Genomic DNA, 15,780 nt, shown 5'->3' on the forward strand with positions numbered 1-15,780 from the left:
ACGAGGCACGCTCACACACCCACGCGGGGCACGCGAGCGCGGCAGCGGCACAGCCCTCCCCACCGCAGGGGAGGCGAAGCGAGAGCATCTGCTGTGTCAAGAAGACCAACGGGCCCCCGCCGGCTGACACCCCGAGGCGGGGGGGCGGACAGGAGGCCGAAGGTCAGGGCCAGAGACCGCACCCAGCCCCTGCCTTCCTCACCCTCCCCGACGGGCAGGCAAGGGGGGAAAGACGGGCGAGGGGTGCCGCGGACAGACCGAGAAGAGCGGGCACGTCCACCCGGAACGCCCGTCCCTCGTCCGGCACGGCTTAGGCTCGGCCCGGGAGAGCACGACCACACCACATCGATCACAGTGTGAAACAAGGTGGAGCGGGCGGGGGGGGGGGCAGGCGCGATGAGGACCGTCACTCAGAGGGGCCCGCTTTCAGCCTCACCGGCCGCCTCCCCTCCCCCACCTCGCCTCAGGCGAGAGCAGTCGCCAACGACCCCCAGGAGGGGAACGCCTGACACGCGGCACGGAACCTACGGGGCGGGGGTCGTCCCAGCCACCACAGGGTGCCCGCAGCGGGGAAGCGCACAGGGTAGAAGACCCAATGCCACCTCGCCCCGCCGCCCTCGGGTCGCCCGGAGACCGGAGGTGGCACCACCCCGTTGGGTCAGCCAGGCACGCCACCTAGGAGCCGGCGCACAGGCCCAGGCGGGCGGCTCCAGCGGCAAGGGCCGAATCGGGCGCCAGCCGGCGGTCCGAAGGGCCCAGAGCCCCGCGTGCATCCAGAGACCCAAAGTCCTCAGTGGCACACCCCAAACAGAGAAGACCGTGTCAGCACTAACCTGGTGGTAAAAAAGTCTCATTAAAGGCGACAAAATGGCAGCAGGCGACAGCGGGGCCCACCTACGACCCGCAGGGAGGGGCCCCGGAACCTTGACCCGGCCACCTGTCCCCAGCACTATCCCATAAACACCAGACCCGGAGGTTTGTTGTCGTTTTTTTTTTGTTGTTTTTTTTTTTTTTTGGGGGGGGGGGCGGGTCATCTGGTCGACTGTGGGGGGGGGGGACGCGTGGCGGCAAAAGTGGGGGCGCGGACGCCCAAGGAGAGAGAGCTGGCCGGGGACGACGCGCTCGCCGCTTCACTCCCCCCCACACGGGTAGGTCTACCGGCCCGTCCGTGTCTCCGAACGGGGATTTGGCTTCGACGGGCAAAAAAAGAAAAGAAGAAAGAACCGTCGGCGAGGCGCCCCCAACGAGACGAGCGGGCCCGGACCAGGGACCGCGCCCGGGTCCCAGACCGTCCTCGACGCGGCACCCAGGACGGCTCGAGCCGGTCCCCACCTCCTGACCGGGATTCAGGGAGTTGGGGCCGGGTGAGAAAAAGTCGCGTCCGACGCCCGAGACCCACGAGGGCACGCCGAAGGGTCGAGCGCGCCCTCCCCGGCCACCCGCGGAAGCAGGGTCCGGTCCATCCACGTCTGCGGACCGCTCGGGACTTTGACAAAGGAAAAGCATGTGTGCCGGGAGACGCCTCGGGCGACCGGGCCCCACGGCGGTGGGGTGGGGGTGGGGGTGGAGGGGGTGGACCGCACACGCGCCCGCGCCGGCCGGCCGGCCGGCCTCTCCGGGTCACCCCTCACGACTCCGGCGGGCGGGTCCCCACCTCCGGAGCGGGGCCGAGGGCGAAGCGAACGCTCCTGAAGGCGAAGCGAACGCTCCTGAGGGCGGCCCAGGAGGAGGCCGGACCGCCGAGTCCTAGTGCAGGCGCCCCGGGCAGGGAAGACCCCTCTCCCTCCCTGCCCACCGCGGCGGCCCGGCCCAGGCAGGGTCCGGCCGGCCCGTCTCCGCGGCCGGAGGGGCACGGGGAGATAGATGCTGGTCGACCCAGTCAGGCCGCCCCAGAGCCCGGATCCGCAGCGCCGCGACAGGTCACCCTCCTCAGAAACCTAGAGAACCAATCTCCGGCGACATCAGGACGTCCCTAGGCCTCGGCGCCACGGGGACTGTCGCCGCCAGCGTAGCCGGCCTCTGACAGCTCTGCCTCGGGCCCGGTGGCTGAGTCACAATCCTCCTGAAGGCCGCGCCGAAGCTCCGGAGGGGAGGGACAATATAAAAGCGGTCGCCAGGTGGCTCCCGACAACCGGCTCGCACGTCCCGAGGACGGGTCGCTGTCGCCGGCCGCCGAGGACGCCACAGCGCCGGCCGCCCAAACGCCCGAGCTCGGCCCCAAAATCTCAGCCGCCGAGCAACGCGATGCGACGCGACCCCGGCCCCAAAATCTCAGCCGCCGAGCAACGCGATGCGACGCGACCCCGGCCGCAGAAGAAGGGAGAGGAGCTGGGAAATATCTCCTCAGGAGGCTGCCCCGAAGGAGACGCGCTCCCCCAAGCGATTCCAGGGTGGTGGGGGGACATTCCACGGAGACGCCGGCGGCGGGGTCGGCGGAGAGAGGGGCACCAGTGACATCCCGGGCTCCCCCGGCCCCCCTCCCCCGAAAGAGGGAGGGAGGGAGGGAGGGAGGGAGGGACCGAACCGACCGGCAAAGCGAAACCAGGCAAGCGCTGCTCAGAGAACAAAGCAAGACGTTCGAGAGCAGACACAGACACAGACACGCAAGCCCAGGAGCAAGAAAGGAAAGGGAGGAGACACTCACTCGGACCCCCAACAAGAGAAAAACAAAACTCAACCTGGGTCGAGACCGTGACAAAGTCCAAAGACGACAAACACAAGCTTGCGCGGGTGGGTGGGGAAAGTGCACTTGAGGTCAGGAGAACATGGATTTCAAAATAGCTGGCCACAAACACCGGAAAGGCGGGTCTAGGGTGCCAGGGCTGCGGGGGCCGGGAGTGGGGGGGGTGCGGGGGTGGGGGGGGAGGGGCGTGGTGGTGAGGAGGACCGAGTCCATAGGGATCCACTAAATAAACCCCGGGTTCCATGACAACAGCCAATTAAATGAATAAATAACTTTCGGAAGTCGAACAGAAACGAAATGAAACAAAACCATCAGGCAGGCAGGAAAGTCAAGTCGTAGAACTGCTCTGGCAGCTTAAAAGTCAGAGAGAGCGCGAGAGCGAGAGCGAGAGCGAGAGACAGACAGAGAGAGAGAGAGAGAGAGAGAGAGAGAGAGAGAGAGCATGCATACACATGTGCATACACGCGTGTACATATGTATACGCACGCATATTCGCGTCTATATATGCGTGCACACATGCGTATAAACAAATACGTACGAAGGGCATGCTCACGTACACGCATGCGTCTGTGTGTGCACGTGTGTGCCTAGGCGTTTATAGTGGGCGTGCATGCTTGCGTGTATATCCGTATACACAGGCATATATACACATACGTATACGGATAGACACAGGCATGAATACACACGCTCGTATGTGGGTGGACTCAGAGATATCAGCTCTCATCACCTGGCCCCTCACACATAGAGAGAAACCACATCGCCAGGGAAAAGAGTCCTGGGATCCTTCGGAACCCTCCACCAAAGATTCCCCATTCGACCCAACCCAGCAACTCCACGGAGTGCCCACGGAGGGGACAAAGAAGATAGGGACGTGTGTACGTGTGGGATCGACACCTATACCTAGGTAGACATCCGTACACACGTGATGATCGAACTCTCTGTCTGCGTGCCTACGCCTGTATCTATTCATGTGCGCGCACAGTGCGCACGCGCAGGCAGACACCCCCCCACCCCCACCCCCACCCCCACCCCAGCCCCACACAGGAATGGGACTCAACCACCAGAGGGGAATGAAATCTCACAGTCTGCAGGAACTTGGAGAGACCTTCAGAGGCTATGATGCTAAATGAAATACCTCAGATCGGTCGTTTCCATGCAGAATCTCCCAAACGATACACCGTGGACAGAACAGGACAAAACAGAAGCAGGCTCGCAGAGACCACAAAGGAACAACACGGGTGGTGGCCAGAGGAGGGAGGTGGGTGGGGGCGGGGGGGACGGTGGCAGGAGTGGGGTGGGGGAGAGAATGAGTGAGTGCCACTGGTGAGGGAGACAGACGAAGCGGCGCAACCTTCCACTTAGCAGACGAATGAGTCACGGGCACGTCATGACACCAAAGGTCATTTGCCGGGACACCCAGCGGTGACGGGCCGTCACGAACTAGAGGTATCCTGGGGATCGCCGTGTCATGCACCACACTAAACAATCGCCTGGACAGCTGAACATTCATGGGGGAACAAAAAATAAACATGAAGAAAAAAAAAAAAAAAAGGGAAAGAAAGAAGGCAGGCATGCAGGTCAAAGAAAACGTTGTCAGTCAGTTAGACGTCAATTTGAGACGAGTGGGACTTGGCTTGGGGGCGGGGGGGCGGAGAGGGGGGAGAGAAACTAGGGTGAGAACAACGAGGAGAAAGAAAAGGACCGATTGCCTTGAGGGGGAGGGGGAGATAAAAGATCCAAAGAGTGGACAGGACGGCCCGGTGAGTGCCATAGGGAAAGGAAATGAAGCCAAGGAACACACTCCCAACGGCGGTTTTGTTCAGCCCAAGATCAAGATGTGGAGGGCACGGTGTCCTCCAGCACACAGCGACACACAGGCCTCACTTGGCGGGGGAGATCAGGATAACCCTGAAACCTGAAGCTGGCCAAAGAAGCCGTCACGTTCATGTTCATCCACGACTGAAAAGTGCCATGGTCCCGCGACATTCAAAAATCCTATCAAACCGTGGACAGACTCTCTCACTCACTCGGACGGACGGACGGACGGATGGATTTCCATGATAGTCTGATTACGGAAAACCTTGACAGAAAAGCATCCGATTCCCTTTTGTAGAGAATCTGTCTTGCCTTCTCGGCCTGGTGTCTTTCCTACGTCTGGATGGTTCCCACCCCCACGCCCACTCCCACTCCCACTCCCACTCCCACTCCCAGCTTTAAGATCAGCCTCCAAAACGAAGCCCTTTGTGCTCTCAAGGTCCCGCCCGCCGGAACTCTTTCTTCGGAGCGCCCTTCCGAAGGGGAACATTTTCCCCCACGTCAGCGCCCTGAGACAGCGTCGGCCTTTCCCCACCCCCACCACCCACCACACACCCCCCCACACACCCCACCCCCACCCCCACCCCCACCCCACCACACCCCCCCCAACCCCCCCCCCCTCCCCCGGCCTCCCTCTCTCCCTCCTGCTCCTCTTCCTCCTCCTCTGAACTCTGGAGCGCTCCTCGCACTGGCCTCTCACCACCCCACAAGGTGGCGGTGTCGGCCCAGGTGTGCTCAGGTGTCTCCTCACCGCATCCGAGTGGACTTCCGCTGTTTCTCAGCTGCGTCGTTCTAGGACCCTTTTTTCCTGGGCTTTTCCACGGGTGGGGGAGACCGGGATGGGCCGGGGCCAGGCGGGGTTGGGGAGCAGCGTGCACGTGGGGGGATGGGTGGGGGCAGAGAGGAGGTGGAGGAGGAGGAGGAACACAACTCCCCAGAGCCAGTGTGTGCCTGTGGCCTGTAAAACAGATCAGGCACCAGGCTGGCTCCGAAGAGGGGATCGATCGGTCACGAGACCGGGCACGTTCGTTCTCTTTGCAGAGGCCCTGAAGATCAAACAGGCCGTGGCAAGGTCTGGGCTTCCCGCAGTTAGAACTGTTCACCCACTGTGGACAAAGGCGTCTGAAACACCGGGGGGTTAGGCTCTCGGTGCGATGTCCACAGGCCGTCGCCATCGACATGTGCACACACTGGAGCCGCCGTGCAGAGGGAGATCTCATCCGGCTCCGTGTGTTCTTCCAGTGAGTCGTAGGCCGGGATCTCAGGAAGAACAGAAATCCAGAGAGTTGAGTGAATCTGACCGTCACGCTTTCAGAATCCAAGTGAACCAGAAAGGAGGTGCACTCACGTGTGGGTTCGTCTGTCCATAGGATGAAGCCCCTCTTTGAGCAGATGAGGGTTCCGGGGGCAAAATGGAGCAGAGAGGACAGAGACTTCCCTTCGGTCCCTTGCTCCTCCCGCGCGCTCCCAACGGTCCTAGGAACATCCTGCCCCAGAGGAGCGTGCTGGCCACCGCCCACCCACGCGGACGGAGACGGCAGTGCCAGTCCGTGTCAGTCCTCCTCGCCCAGAGTCCCCCGTCTGCCCTCGCCTTCACGCCTGGCACGGTCCGTTCTGTAGGTTTGTCTCGAACCTGCCCGGAGCCCAGGGGCATCTTTCCGGATCAGGGATCGATCGAAAACACCCTGTCCCTTGCCTCATCGGCAGGTCGATTCTTAACCACTGGACCACCAGGCAGGGAAGCCCCTTCACGGCCTTCTAAAATCATCTACCCTGCAACATTCAATATCGTCCTCCAAATCATGGGACCGTCACGACTGAAATGAAGTGAAATATGTGAGTTAAAGAAAGTCTTCAGTGCTTCTTGCTTTAGAACCACAAAGGCCTCTCTCTCTCTCTCTCTCTCTCTCTCTCTCTCTCTCTCTCACACACACACACACACACACACACACACACGAACAGAGGTGGGCTGATAGTCCAAAAGAAACCAAAGTCCAAACTTTGTGTGTATCCACCCCTGACCTACGTGGTGAGCAGTCGCCAAAGACAACGAATTCCTACAGCCAGACGTTTGCAACCACGAGCCCTGTCCCTCCATCTCCTGGCCTTTCAGAATGCCACGTGGAACCCCTTTCGAGAAGTGTGGGGCTTGGAGGAATGCACCCCTGAATTCTCCTCACTCGGCCCTGCAAGAAAACGTTCTGTGCCTGCCCCGCACGCCGGACCTTTCGGTGGATCGGACCTCCCGGGGTGCCCCCGCACCCGGCACCCTGAGACATCCCGAGAGATCCTATGGAGAAACATCTCCGGCCACTCGCGTGGCATCTGCGTCGCTGGCAAGTGACCCTTCAAACGCTCCTTCACCATCTGGGTCACCTCATAGGATGGGTGAGTGCCTCTGGCTCAGCACTCCCTCGACGTGGCTGTGGGGTTCGGGTTTGGTTCCGTTCTGGGTTAGCTTTCTGACCCACCCACGTGATCTCTCCGGACAGGGCACCCGATCGAAGCTAAACTAAATCGAGTCTTATGAATCCCATGCTTGCATCCAGTGGGGATATCGACGATCTCGACGTGGATCCACATCACTGGCCCTTCGGTGTTCGTGAACGTGGATGACAGCCCAGGCAGTGTGGAAAGATACAGGAAGGATGCCTCCATTCTTGGGGGAGGGAAGGGACGGAGCGTCCCTTCCCTAAACGCTCTCCCCCCCCCCACACACGGGCACGGTGGGTGCTTGCTCCTTATCCCACCTGCCAGGGATGTCATGGCGTGCACGCTTGACAAGACCGGGATTTGGCATGGAGCGGCAAGCGGGAAGAGCAGTCCTCGGAGCGTGGATTTAGATCGAGGACTATGCGCCCTTAGAACTCGGTGCACCGAGAGACCCTAAAAAGGTCAAGAGGGGATTCCGGGACCGGGGCAGGATCGTGAAGGCGTGTCCACGTCTGAACCGTGCCCCGCGTCTGAACCGTGACGCTGGTTCACCTCTGTGAACGCGCTTGTGTTCTAGTCTCCCATCTTGACAGACACAGATCTCTATACCTGTCTAGGTCCCGTGATGGTTCCTGGATCACTGTCAGCGAAACGTCCCCACGGATTTCACGGTGACACAGATTCGGGCAGGCCATGCTCATGTCAGCCGTGCAGTCAGGTGTAGAACCTAATATAGAACTTCATGCTCCTGCAATGCATTTTTGCTTCTGTACTTTGCTTGCCGCTTGCTGCTTGTAGAACCAAAGTTAAGGTCGTTTTAAATAAAGATCCCTAGAGTTGTTTGCTGAGTAAGGATGAGAGAGGATTCCTAGGAAGACAGCAACCTAAAGAACAAGTGAATCTTAAACACCAGAATGTGGGCAGTTGTGACACAGAGATCAGGCAAATAGGTCAAAGGGCCAGGGTGGGCTGATCTCGGTAAACCACCAGGAGGTGACATATACAGCTGTGTGTAGAGTGTGGAAAATTTCTGTGTGTAAAAAGATTACTATGTGTGGATGTTTTTAAACTAATATGGTTTGAAAATGCTATCTAAACCCTCGGCTCCGAGTGCTCGGGGTCCTTGTTGAAACCCGCTGCGTCGGGCAGACACTTGGACCCCAGCTAGCTGGAAATAAACGTCGTCGCTGTGTGTCTTGCATTATCGTGAGTGTCCTCTGTCCCTTGGAGGGAAGGGCGACTCCGGACCCTCACATTTGGGGGCTCTTCCGGGATCTCAAGACCCCTCCTCAAAGAGACAGACAACCTCCGATACCGAGGTTTACACAAAAGCCGCGGCAGGAGGTTTGGCCACCTCCTAGAGGGGAGGACTGAAACAGGTCCTCGACCGGAGGGACTGAAACAGGCCTCTGCCCGGTCCCAATTGAGAATTCTCGTGGAAGGGAACGAGCGGGTTACGACCCCGGAGGCTCCATTACTGGAAGTTGTGGGAGACGTCCCCAACGAAGGGGTGCCTGAACGACGTCCACAGTGGACGCCGTTTGGAACCCTAGGTAAGGGTTCTGAGTGCTGTGTGAATGAGAGGGCGCCTGTGAACGTGGTGTGGCGGACCGGCTGGTGGGTGTTGAAAAGCTCGGTTCGAATTTGTGTGTTCGCTGGCATTGTACCCCTTGTCTTTTTCTGGCTTCTTTTTGTAACAATAATGGGACAGGCTCAGGTAACGCCTAAGACCCGGCTCCTGAACCACTTCCCTGAAATCCGCGCCATGGCTTGCAATTGTGGCGGCGTGGAAGTTGAAAAAAAAAAAAAAAAAAAAGGTAAAGCGCTTACAAATCAAATAATTCTAAATTAAATAATAAATTCCAGGTTCATGTAAACTGGAAAATATTCAGTATTAAATACCTGATATTAATGTTTGTTGATCTAATATAGACATGTCTAAGAGTCATCAACATTAAGCATATTCTCATTGTACCTAGGTTTAAGTTAAATGTTGTTATATTGTTATATCTGTCACAAGTTTGTCGACAAAGAAATTACCTTGAGTGGGGAAAAAAAAAAAAAAAAAAGAAAGAAAAAACCTTCTAAAAAATGTAAACGAGACATGAGCATTTAGATAAGCTCCATTAAAAATAATTATTCTTTAGGAATATCTGTCTAAAATAGTCTCTCCAGATTGGCATAACTTGCATTTCTAAGGGTTGTGCTAAGTGTTGGAAGTCTACTAAATAATTAGGTCATTTCCAAATAAAATAAGATTTTGAAACATTCACTACTGAATACTAGCTTACAGAAAAACTAAAGATTTTAGACTACTAATAAATAATGTTTGATGCCATCCTGAGATGTTCGCTGAAATGTTTTTAAATTATCACTGGTATTTATGTTCACCAATCTATAGAATGCTAATATAAAGGTCAATTCTTGGTTGCTTTAAAAAAAATAATAATAAGATGTGTGTTCAATAAAAAGGTCTGAAAAATGAAGTTACAGTTTATAGAAGAAGAAAAAAAAAAAAAAAAAAGGTGGTGAAAAGTGGACCCCAAGGAAAGAGTTTTGTGTATAAGCAAACGTTTTCTTGAGGTGTTAAACTGCATTTGACAATAGATTTAAGTTTATTTGCCTCTTAAATGATCTGTTCTATATTTGCCTCTGAAATCCTATATTGTTACTATGGCTGGAGTAAATAGGTATTGTTTCACAGTGACCTATAGTCCCATCTGACTAAGAGCTCTAAACCTCTCCGATATTTGTTGACAAAACTTCCTAAATCATTCTGATGAAGCACTTTTGGCTTCTAGCAGACTTTGGGATGCTTCAGAGGGCCCCTGAAACATCCCAAAGGGAGATATTGCACTAATTGGGCCCAACTTCCAAGTTAAATTACATGGGAAGTATTGTCAAGTGAATAATAAGTCTCGGGTATATGGTATGGTAAATGTTACTAATACAGGTATCCTGAAAACAATTTATATATAAATTCTGATATATTCAGGTAAAACGTTGCCATAATTCTGATTACTGTCTTAAAGGGTGGTCACAGCACTAACCAAGTTTCTTGTGAAAACGCTTCCTCTTCCAGAAGATTTATAAAAAGGACTTTTAGATAAACACACGTTTCTGAACTGGGTAAGAAATTAAAAGATTCTAGTGGGAAACCTGATGACTGTACAAAGGTTCACAAAAGGACCGAATGAACTGGCAAATATGCTTATAACTTTTATGGTTTCTGAAAAATTACTGGTTTGAATCTGTTGTTTTCCAGATCTTAGGAAACCTTCCCCTCAAACTAATTATGAGTGAAGAGTAAATTGGTAAAATGATATTTAATAAACAAATTGAAGCATTTAACATTTTTATCTGACCCCTTCAGAGGCTGGAGACTCTCAGGCTTCCAGTAACTTTATTAGATAAATTAAAAAGGTTATCTCACTAACAGGTACAGAAATCTCAGTTTTGGAGATCTTAAAAAAGGGAGGAATTCACTTAGATCTGTTAGGCGAAATCTGTGATAAGCCTTTGGGATGACATTCCTAGTCACGAAAGGTTTTATTTAAAGTTAAGTTTGGTTTCAGCAAAGCAAAAAAAAAAAAAAAGAAGAAGAAGAAGAAGTCTATGGTTATATAAATAATCAGGTCAAGTTTATTGAGAACAGATCTATTCTGTAGACAAGTCTTAATTTGATTATATTTGATAAAAATGAGAGTAATTTTGGGGCGGGGGGGGGGGGGAGATGTTTCAATGAATGTTGAGAATCCCAGTCTGTATCTACTAAGACTCATTTTCTGACTGGATCTTTGCTGTTATGTGGTATTAATATGGGGTTTAGTTGAGTTCTTGAAGAGCACCCTAGGTTTGTTTCTGAAGCTTGTCTCAGTGATCTATCTCTGGATGAAGATCAGATGCCTCATGACCTGCAACCAGGACTGAAAAAGACATAATTTAAGGCACCGTCTCCAACCCGGATGGCAAGACTTTTTTACACTACACCAGGAGGAGAAGACGACGACATCAGAGGTAGACAGCTTGCCCAAGATGCTGGACCTGATTCGTATGATCATTTATAACGTTTTCTTGACTTCTTAGACCTCTGCCTATAAATCAAATGCTTTTCTACCATAGGCCTGATCCTATGCTAGTTTTAGAAATTAATGCAATTGTCGGGTTTGTAGACATGTAAAAGCTCATTCTGCTTATACAAAAACTGTTAGACTTGTGCCATCCTACTGTCCTTAAACCATGGCAACAGTCTGCTTTTAAACTGGAAAATTAAAAACAATAGATGGAAATCAGAGTCAGGGCTATGAGACATCCAAGATGGCTGCTTGGCTTTTCCCAGCTCCCTGACAAACCTCATTTTTATTGGGTTAAGGCCTTCCTGGCTACAGGGTTAATGCCTCCATAACGGAAAATCGCGGAATATTAAGTTTTGTAAAATTGTTAAATTAAGGTTCTAGGTTTGTTAATTAAGGTCTAGACTACAGTTCCTTGTTACGTGATACCGCTAAAAGATTTAATTAAGTTTTTAAAAAAAGAAGAAGAAGAAGAAGACACTCTAGGTTACTTTCTAAGGCTTATCTCAGGAACCAATCTTCAGATAAAGGTCAGATGCTCCATAATGTACAACCAGGAGATTCACACCAGGCTATAGTCATTTAACAAATGAAGTCAGGTGACTTGGGGTATAGCAGGCTTTATCTAATAAAAGTTCTTGGCTTATAATTCTTATCTTACTAATAACTGCTAGCTATGGCTATATTATTTTCTGTGTCACTTGTTTCACTGAGCCTGTGATATAATGCTGATATGCAGTTCCATACGAGATCAATAATTGTAATAATGTGACTCTGGGTATGAGAAAAAGCAACAAGAGGGAATATGTTCCTGGACCAGAAAGCTAGTAAGACAGTGGCCCAGAGACTTTTGCTACTTGCAAGGCCTGGTCCAGTTTTGGCACACTGAGTGGCCCATCGCTTCCCTAGACCTGGGAATGAGCCTTCCCAGGACCGCGGGACACAATGGCGATGAAATAGTGTCACATGGTCAGATATGTGGCTATGAAGAGACCCTGCTGACTGGAAGTTGGTACTTGCCAGCTGCCTCTACAAAGATTACATCATGACCATTGCAAGCTGCTGACCTTCAACACCCCCTGAAAGAAATTCAGGGTGAAACTCAGGAATGAGGCACTCTGTGCTCTTAAAAAAAAAGAAAAAAAAAAAAAAAAAAAAAACACTGGCAGAACAGGCCTTCGGATAGTCAGATCTTTTCAGAAATGGTTTTACGAATTCCAATTCTTGCATCTTCTCATACCTAGAAAAACACTGACGTCATTAACGGTGACATCTGCTTTGGCTATTAAATTTTTTTTTTTTTTTTTTACAATTAAAAGCCAAAATAGAGTAGCTATGGTTCAGACATCCTGGGAAATAACTATTTCGCAGATATCCTGAAAAATGATATTATGGGTGAAATTTCAGATTAGACGCTGTACTGCTAAACACTTGAGTTTTCTGAGTCGTGTCAGGCTTAGATGCAACCATTACTCAAAACAATGTCTGCTGGAAGCTAGTAACTGCAACCTTATTTTTTTTTTATATAAAACTAGGCAACTGGCTAGCTGGCTACAAGTCTCCCTGAAGCGCCAGGTCCAGACTGGGTTTCAGCCCTATTCTTCTAAAAAAGAAAGAAAACAGTCTCAGAAGTGGTTTGCATCTTGGTTTAACTCTTCCCCTTGGTATGCTACTCTGATATCTACCCTGATGGGACCTTTAATCATCCTGCTTCTGCTCCTCACTTTTGGACCTTGCGTATTAAATCGATTGGTAGCTTTTGTAAAAAAAAAAAAAACAACAACAACAACAAAAACAAAAAAACACCGCTTTGATACCATCCAATTAATGGTCTTAAGGTCCCAATACTCGGCACTTAAAACAGGGGACTCACCTTCCCATATGGTAGACCAGATAGAACTAAATATAGACCCATGATTGGGTCTTCTCAGGGACTTGAGAAGGGGGTAATGTAGAACCTGATATAGAACTTCATGCTCCTGCAATGCATTTTTTGCTTCTGTACTTTGCTTGCCGCTTGCTGCTTGTAGAACCAAAGTTAAGGTCGTTTTAAATAAAGATCCCTAGAATTGTTTGCTGAGTAAGGATGAGAGAGGATTCCTAGGAAGACAGCAACCTAAAGAACAAGTGAATCTTAAACACCAGAATGTGGGCAGTTGTGACACAGAGATCAGGCAAATAGGTCAAAGGGCCAGGGTGGGCTGATCTCGGTAAACCACCAGGAGGTGAGATATACAGCTGTGTGTAGAGTATGGAAAATTTCTGTGTGTAAAAAGATTACTATGTGTGGATGTTTTTAAACTAATATGGTTTGAAAATGCTATCTAAACCCTCGGCTCCGAGTGCTCGGGGTCCTTGTTGAAACCCGCTGCGTCGGGCAGACACTTGGACCCCAGCTAGCTGGAAATAAACGTCGCTGTGTGTCTTGCATTATCGTGAGTGTCCTCTGTTCCTTGGAGGGAAGGGCGACTCCGGACCCTAACACAGGTAGACTACATCCGTATCTGTATGTGTATATATCTATGAGGATACTGACTTCGTACAATATGTTTATTGATGTCATTCGTGAAAAAGAATTCCTAACAATGCTGCATTCCTAACTCATGCATCAAGTGGGGATACCAACGACCACTACGTGGATCCATAAAAATGGCCATTTTGTGTTCAGGAGGATCATTTTGTGTTTTCTGTCCATTTGCTATTTGCTGTCCATTATTTCCCATGCCTTTCAGGCATGGCTGATGGAGACGGACACCAAGCATCAGGGCAGCAATCTGGTGTCTCGGCCTAGAGCGGTTTCACAAGTGACGTCTCAGAACCGGGGCTGAGACAGCCATCCCTCTCCCCGGGCGGGCCCCCCTCGGTGGCCGGGGTTGGGGGTGGGGGCGGCGTGGGTGTGTGTGTGGTGGGGGGGGCGGTGTGTGTGTGTGTGTGTGTGTGTGTGTGTTTGTGTGTGTGTGTGGAGCTGGGGCTAGGGGTTGGGGGCGCGCGAGGCGAGGGGACCCTCCCGGTCCCCCTGAGAAGTGAAAGCAGGTTCTGTCCCGCTGAGAACTTCCTGACTTCAGGCGTGTGAGACGAGCAGGTTTCTCTCCAACCCACGGCCATGCATCGTTTTCGCCCCATTCCCCAAAACAGACAAAAACGTATTTGTTTATCTTGGGGCTTGTTTTCTGGCCGAGGCCAAAGACCTCTTCAAGCGTGTCCAAAGGATCTGACAGGATGGGAGGGTGCAGGTCAATCCATGTGTCAAGAGATCCAGAGAATCTGTCAACAGTTGTGACTCGGGCCTTTTCCAGAAACAGGCCAATTTGGATGATTCCCTGGACAGGAGTCACCCCAGAAGTTTTCTTGAAGGGATCGAGTTGCAGGAGTCGGGGGCGTGGCCCCGCCACCGCCAGAGGGCCTCCTCAGCCCGGCAGGCCGGCCTGCAGGCAGGCAGGCAGGCAGGCAGGCAGGCAGGGGCTATTGTCTGTGGGCCCCTCCCCTCTGCAGGGCCTCTTCGGATAGCTTCATTCAAATGCAGAAAGCTTTCCAGTCAAGTCAGAGCCTTCGACTTTGCCTCGAGCTTCTCTGAATTGAATGGTGATCCGCCCCACCCACCCCCCATCCCCCATCCCCCCCACATCTCCATTTCTCCACCTTGAGGCTGCCCCCTTCGGCACCGCGCGGAGGAAGGGGGCTGGGGGGTGGGGAGGGAGGCTGAGGGACAAAGTCGCCTTGTGTCAGGCCAACGGAGTCGCCTCCTTTTTGGAACCCGGGAAACCCCGCTCATGCCTTTGAGGATCACGGGCGTGCGTCGAAGCGGCCATCATCACTTGACATCTTTCCCCTCCGTGGGAGGAGGTTTTCATTTCTGCCTGCCTTCAGAGAGACAGAAAAGGAAGGAGGGGCAGAGCGTTCCTCTGGCGCTGGCCGGTTCTTAAAGTCACTTGAATCCAAAACACTCCATAGGGCACGGAGGTTCACGTGGGGTGGGGTCGGGACGGCGGCCTACTCCGGACCCCAGCAGTTAGTTCCCTCCTCTGACACTTGCCTGGAACCCATGAAACGCTGAGCTGGTGACTGTGTACGTGAGAGACGGCGCGTGTGCGTGTGCGTGTGCATGTGTGTGTGTGTGTGTGTGTGTGCATGGACGTGAAAGAAAAAGAAGAAAAAGGAAAGTAAGGGGGGGACCCACCCAGAAGGAAAGAAGGAAGGGACGAGGGAAGGAGGGAGGGAGGGAGGGAGGGAGGGAGGGAGGGACCAAATAGTTAGTACGGGCCTCCATGGGCCTCCATGTCGTGGAAAGAGTTTCTGAGCACAGATCCTCCGTTCAGTGAAACAGTTATCTGTCCTATCTCCTCTCAGGAGGCTGTGATGTCGAGGGACGGGTTCGGGAAAGCAGGCCTGGGGTGCAAGCAATCAGGTATTTACTTTTTCCTCAGAGGCACTTGGAGGGGAACCAAGGAAACACACAGGTTCACCATCCCTGGAGCGGATTCGAAACCAGTCGGTGGAGGGGGAGTCAGTCCAGGCGATTTCTAGACGTCAGGGTCGGGTCCTGGAGCGGGTTGCCATGTCCTTCTCCGGCAGACCGTCCCGGCCCGGGGATGGAACCCGGGTCTCCTGCATCGCAGGCAGACTCTTGACAGTGTGAGCCACCAGGGAAGCTCTGTCAGAAATGGTCCCCAAGTTCTCTAGCTTCCATCCGCAGGGCAAGAGAACGTGAGACACGTTCTCCCCCCAGAGAGGGCTGTCCCCAGGGATCGGAGGCAAGTCGGAAAACTTCAGGATCCA

The sequence above is a fragment of the Moschus berezovskii genome, chromosome 26 (genome assembly GCF_049115385.1).
Source record: "Moschus berezovskii isolate FMDL1 chromosome 26, NW_MosBer_1.0, whole genome shotgun sequence".
Classification (NCBI taxonomy): Eukaryota; Metazoa; Chordata; class Mammalia; order Artiodactyla; family Moschidae; genus Moschus; species Moschus berezovskii.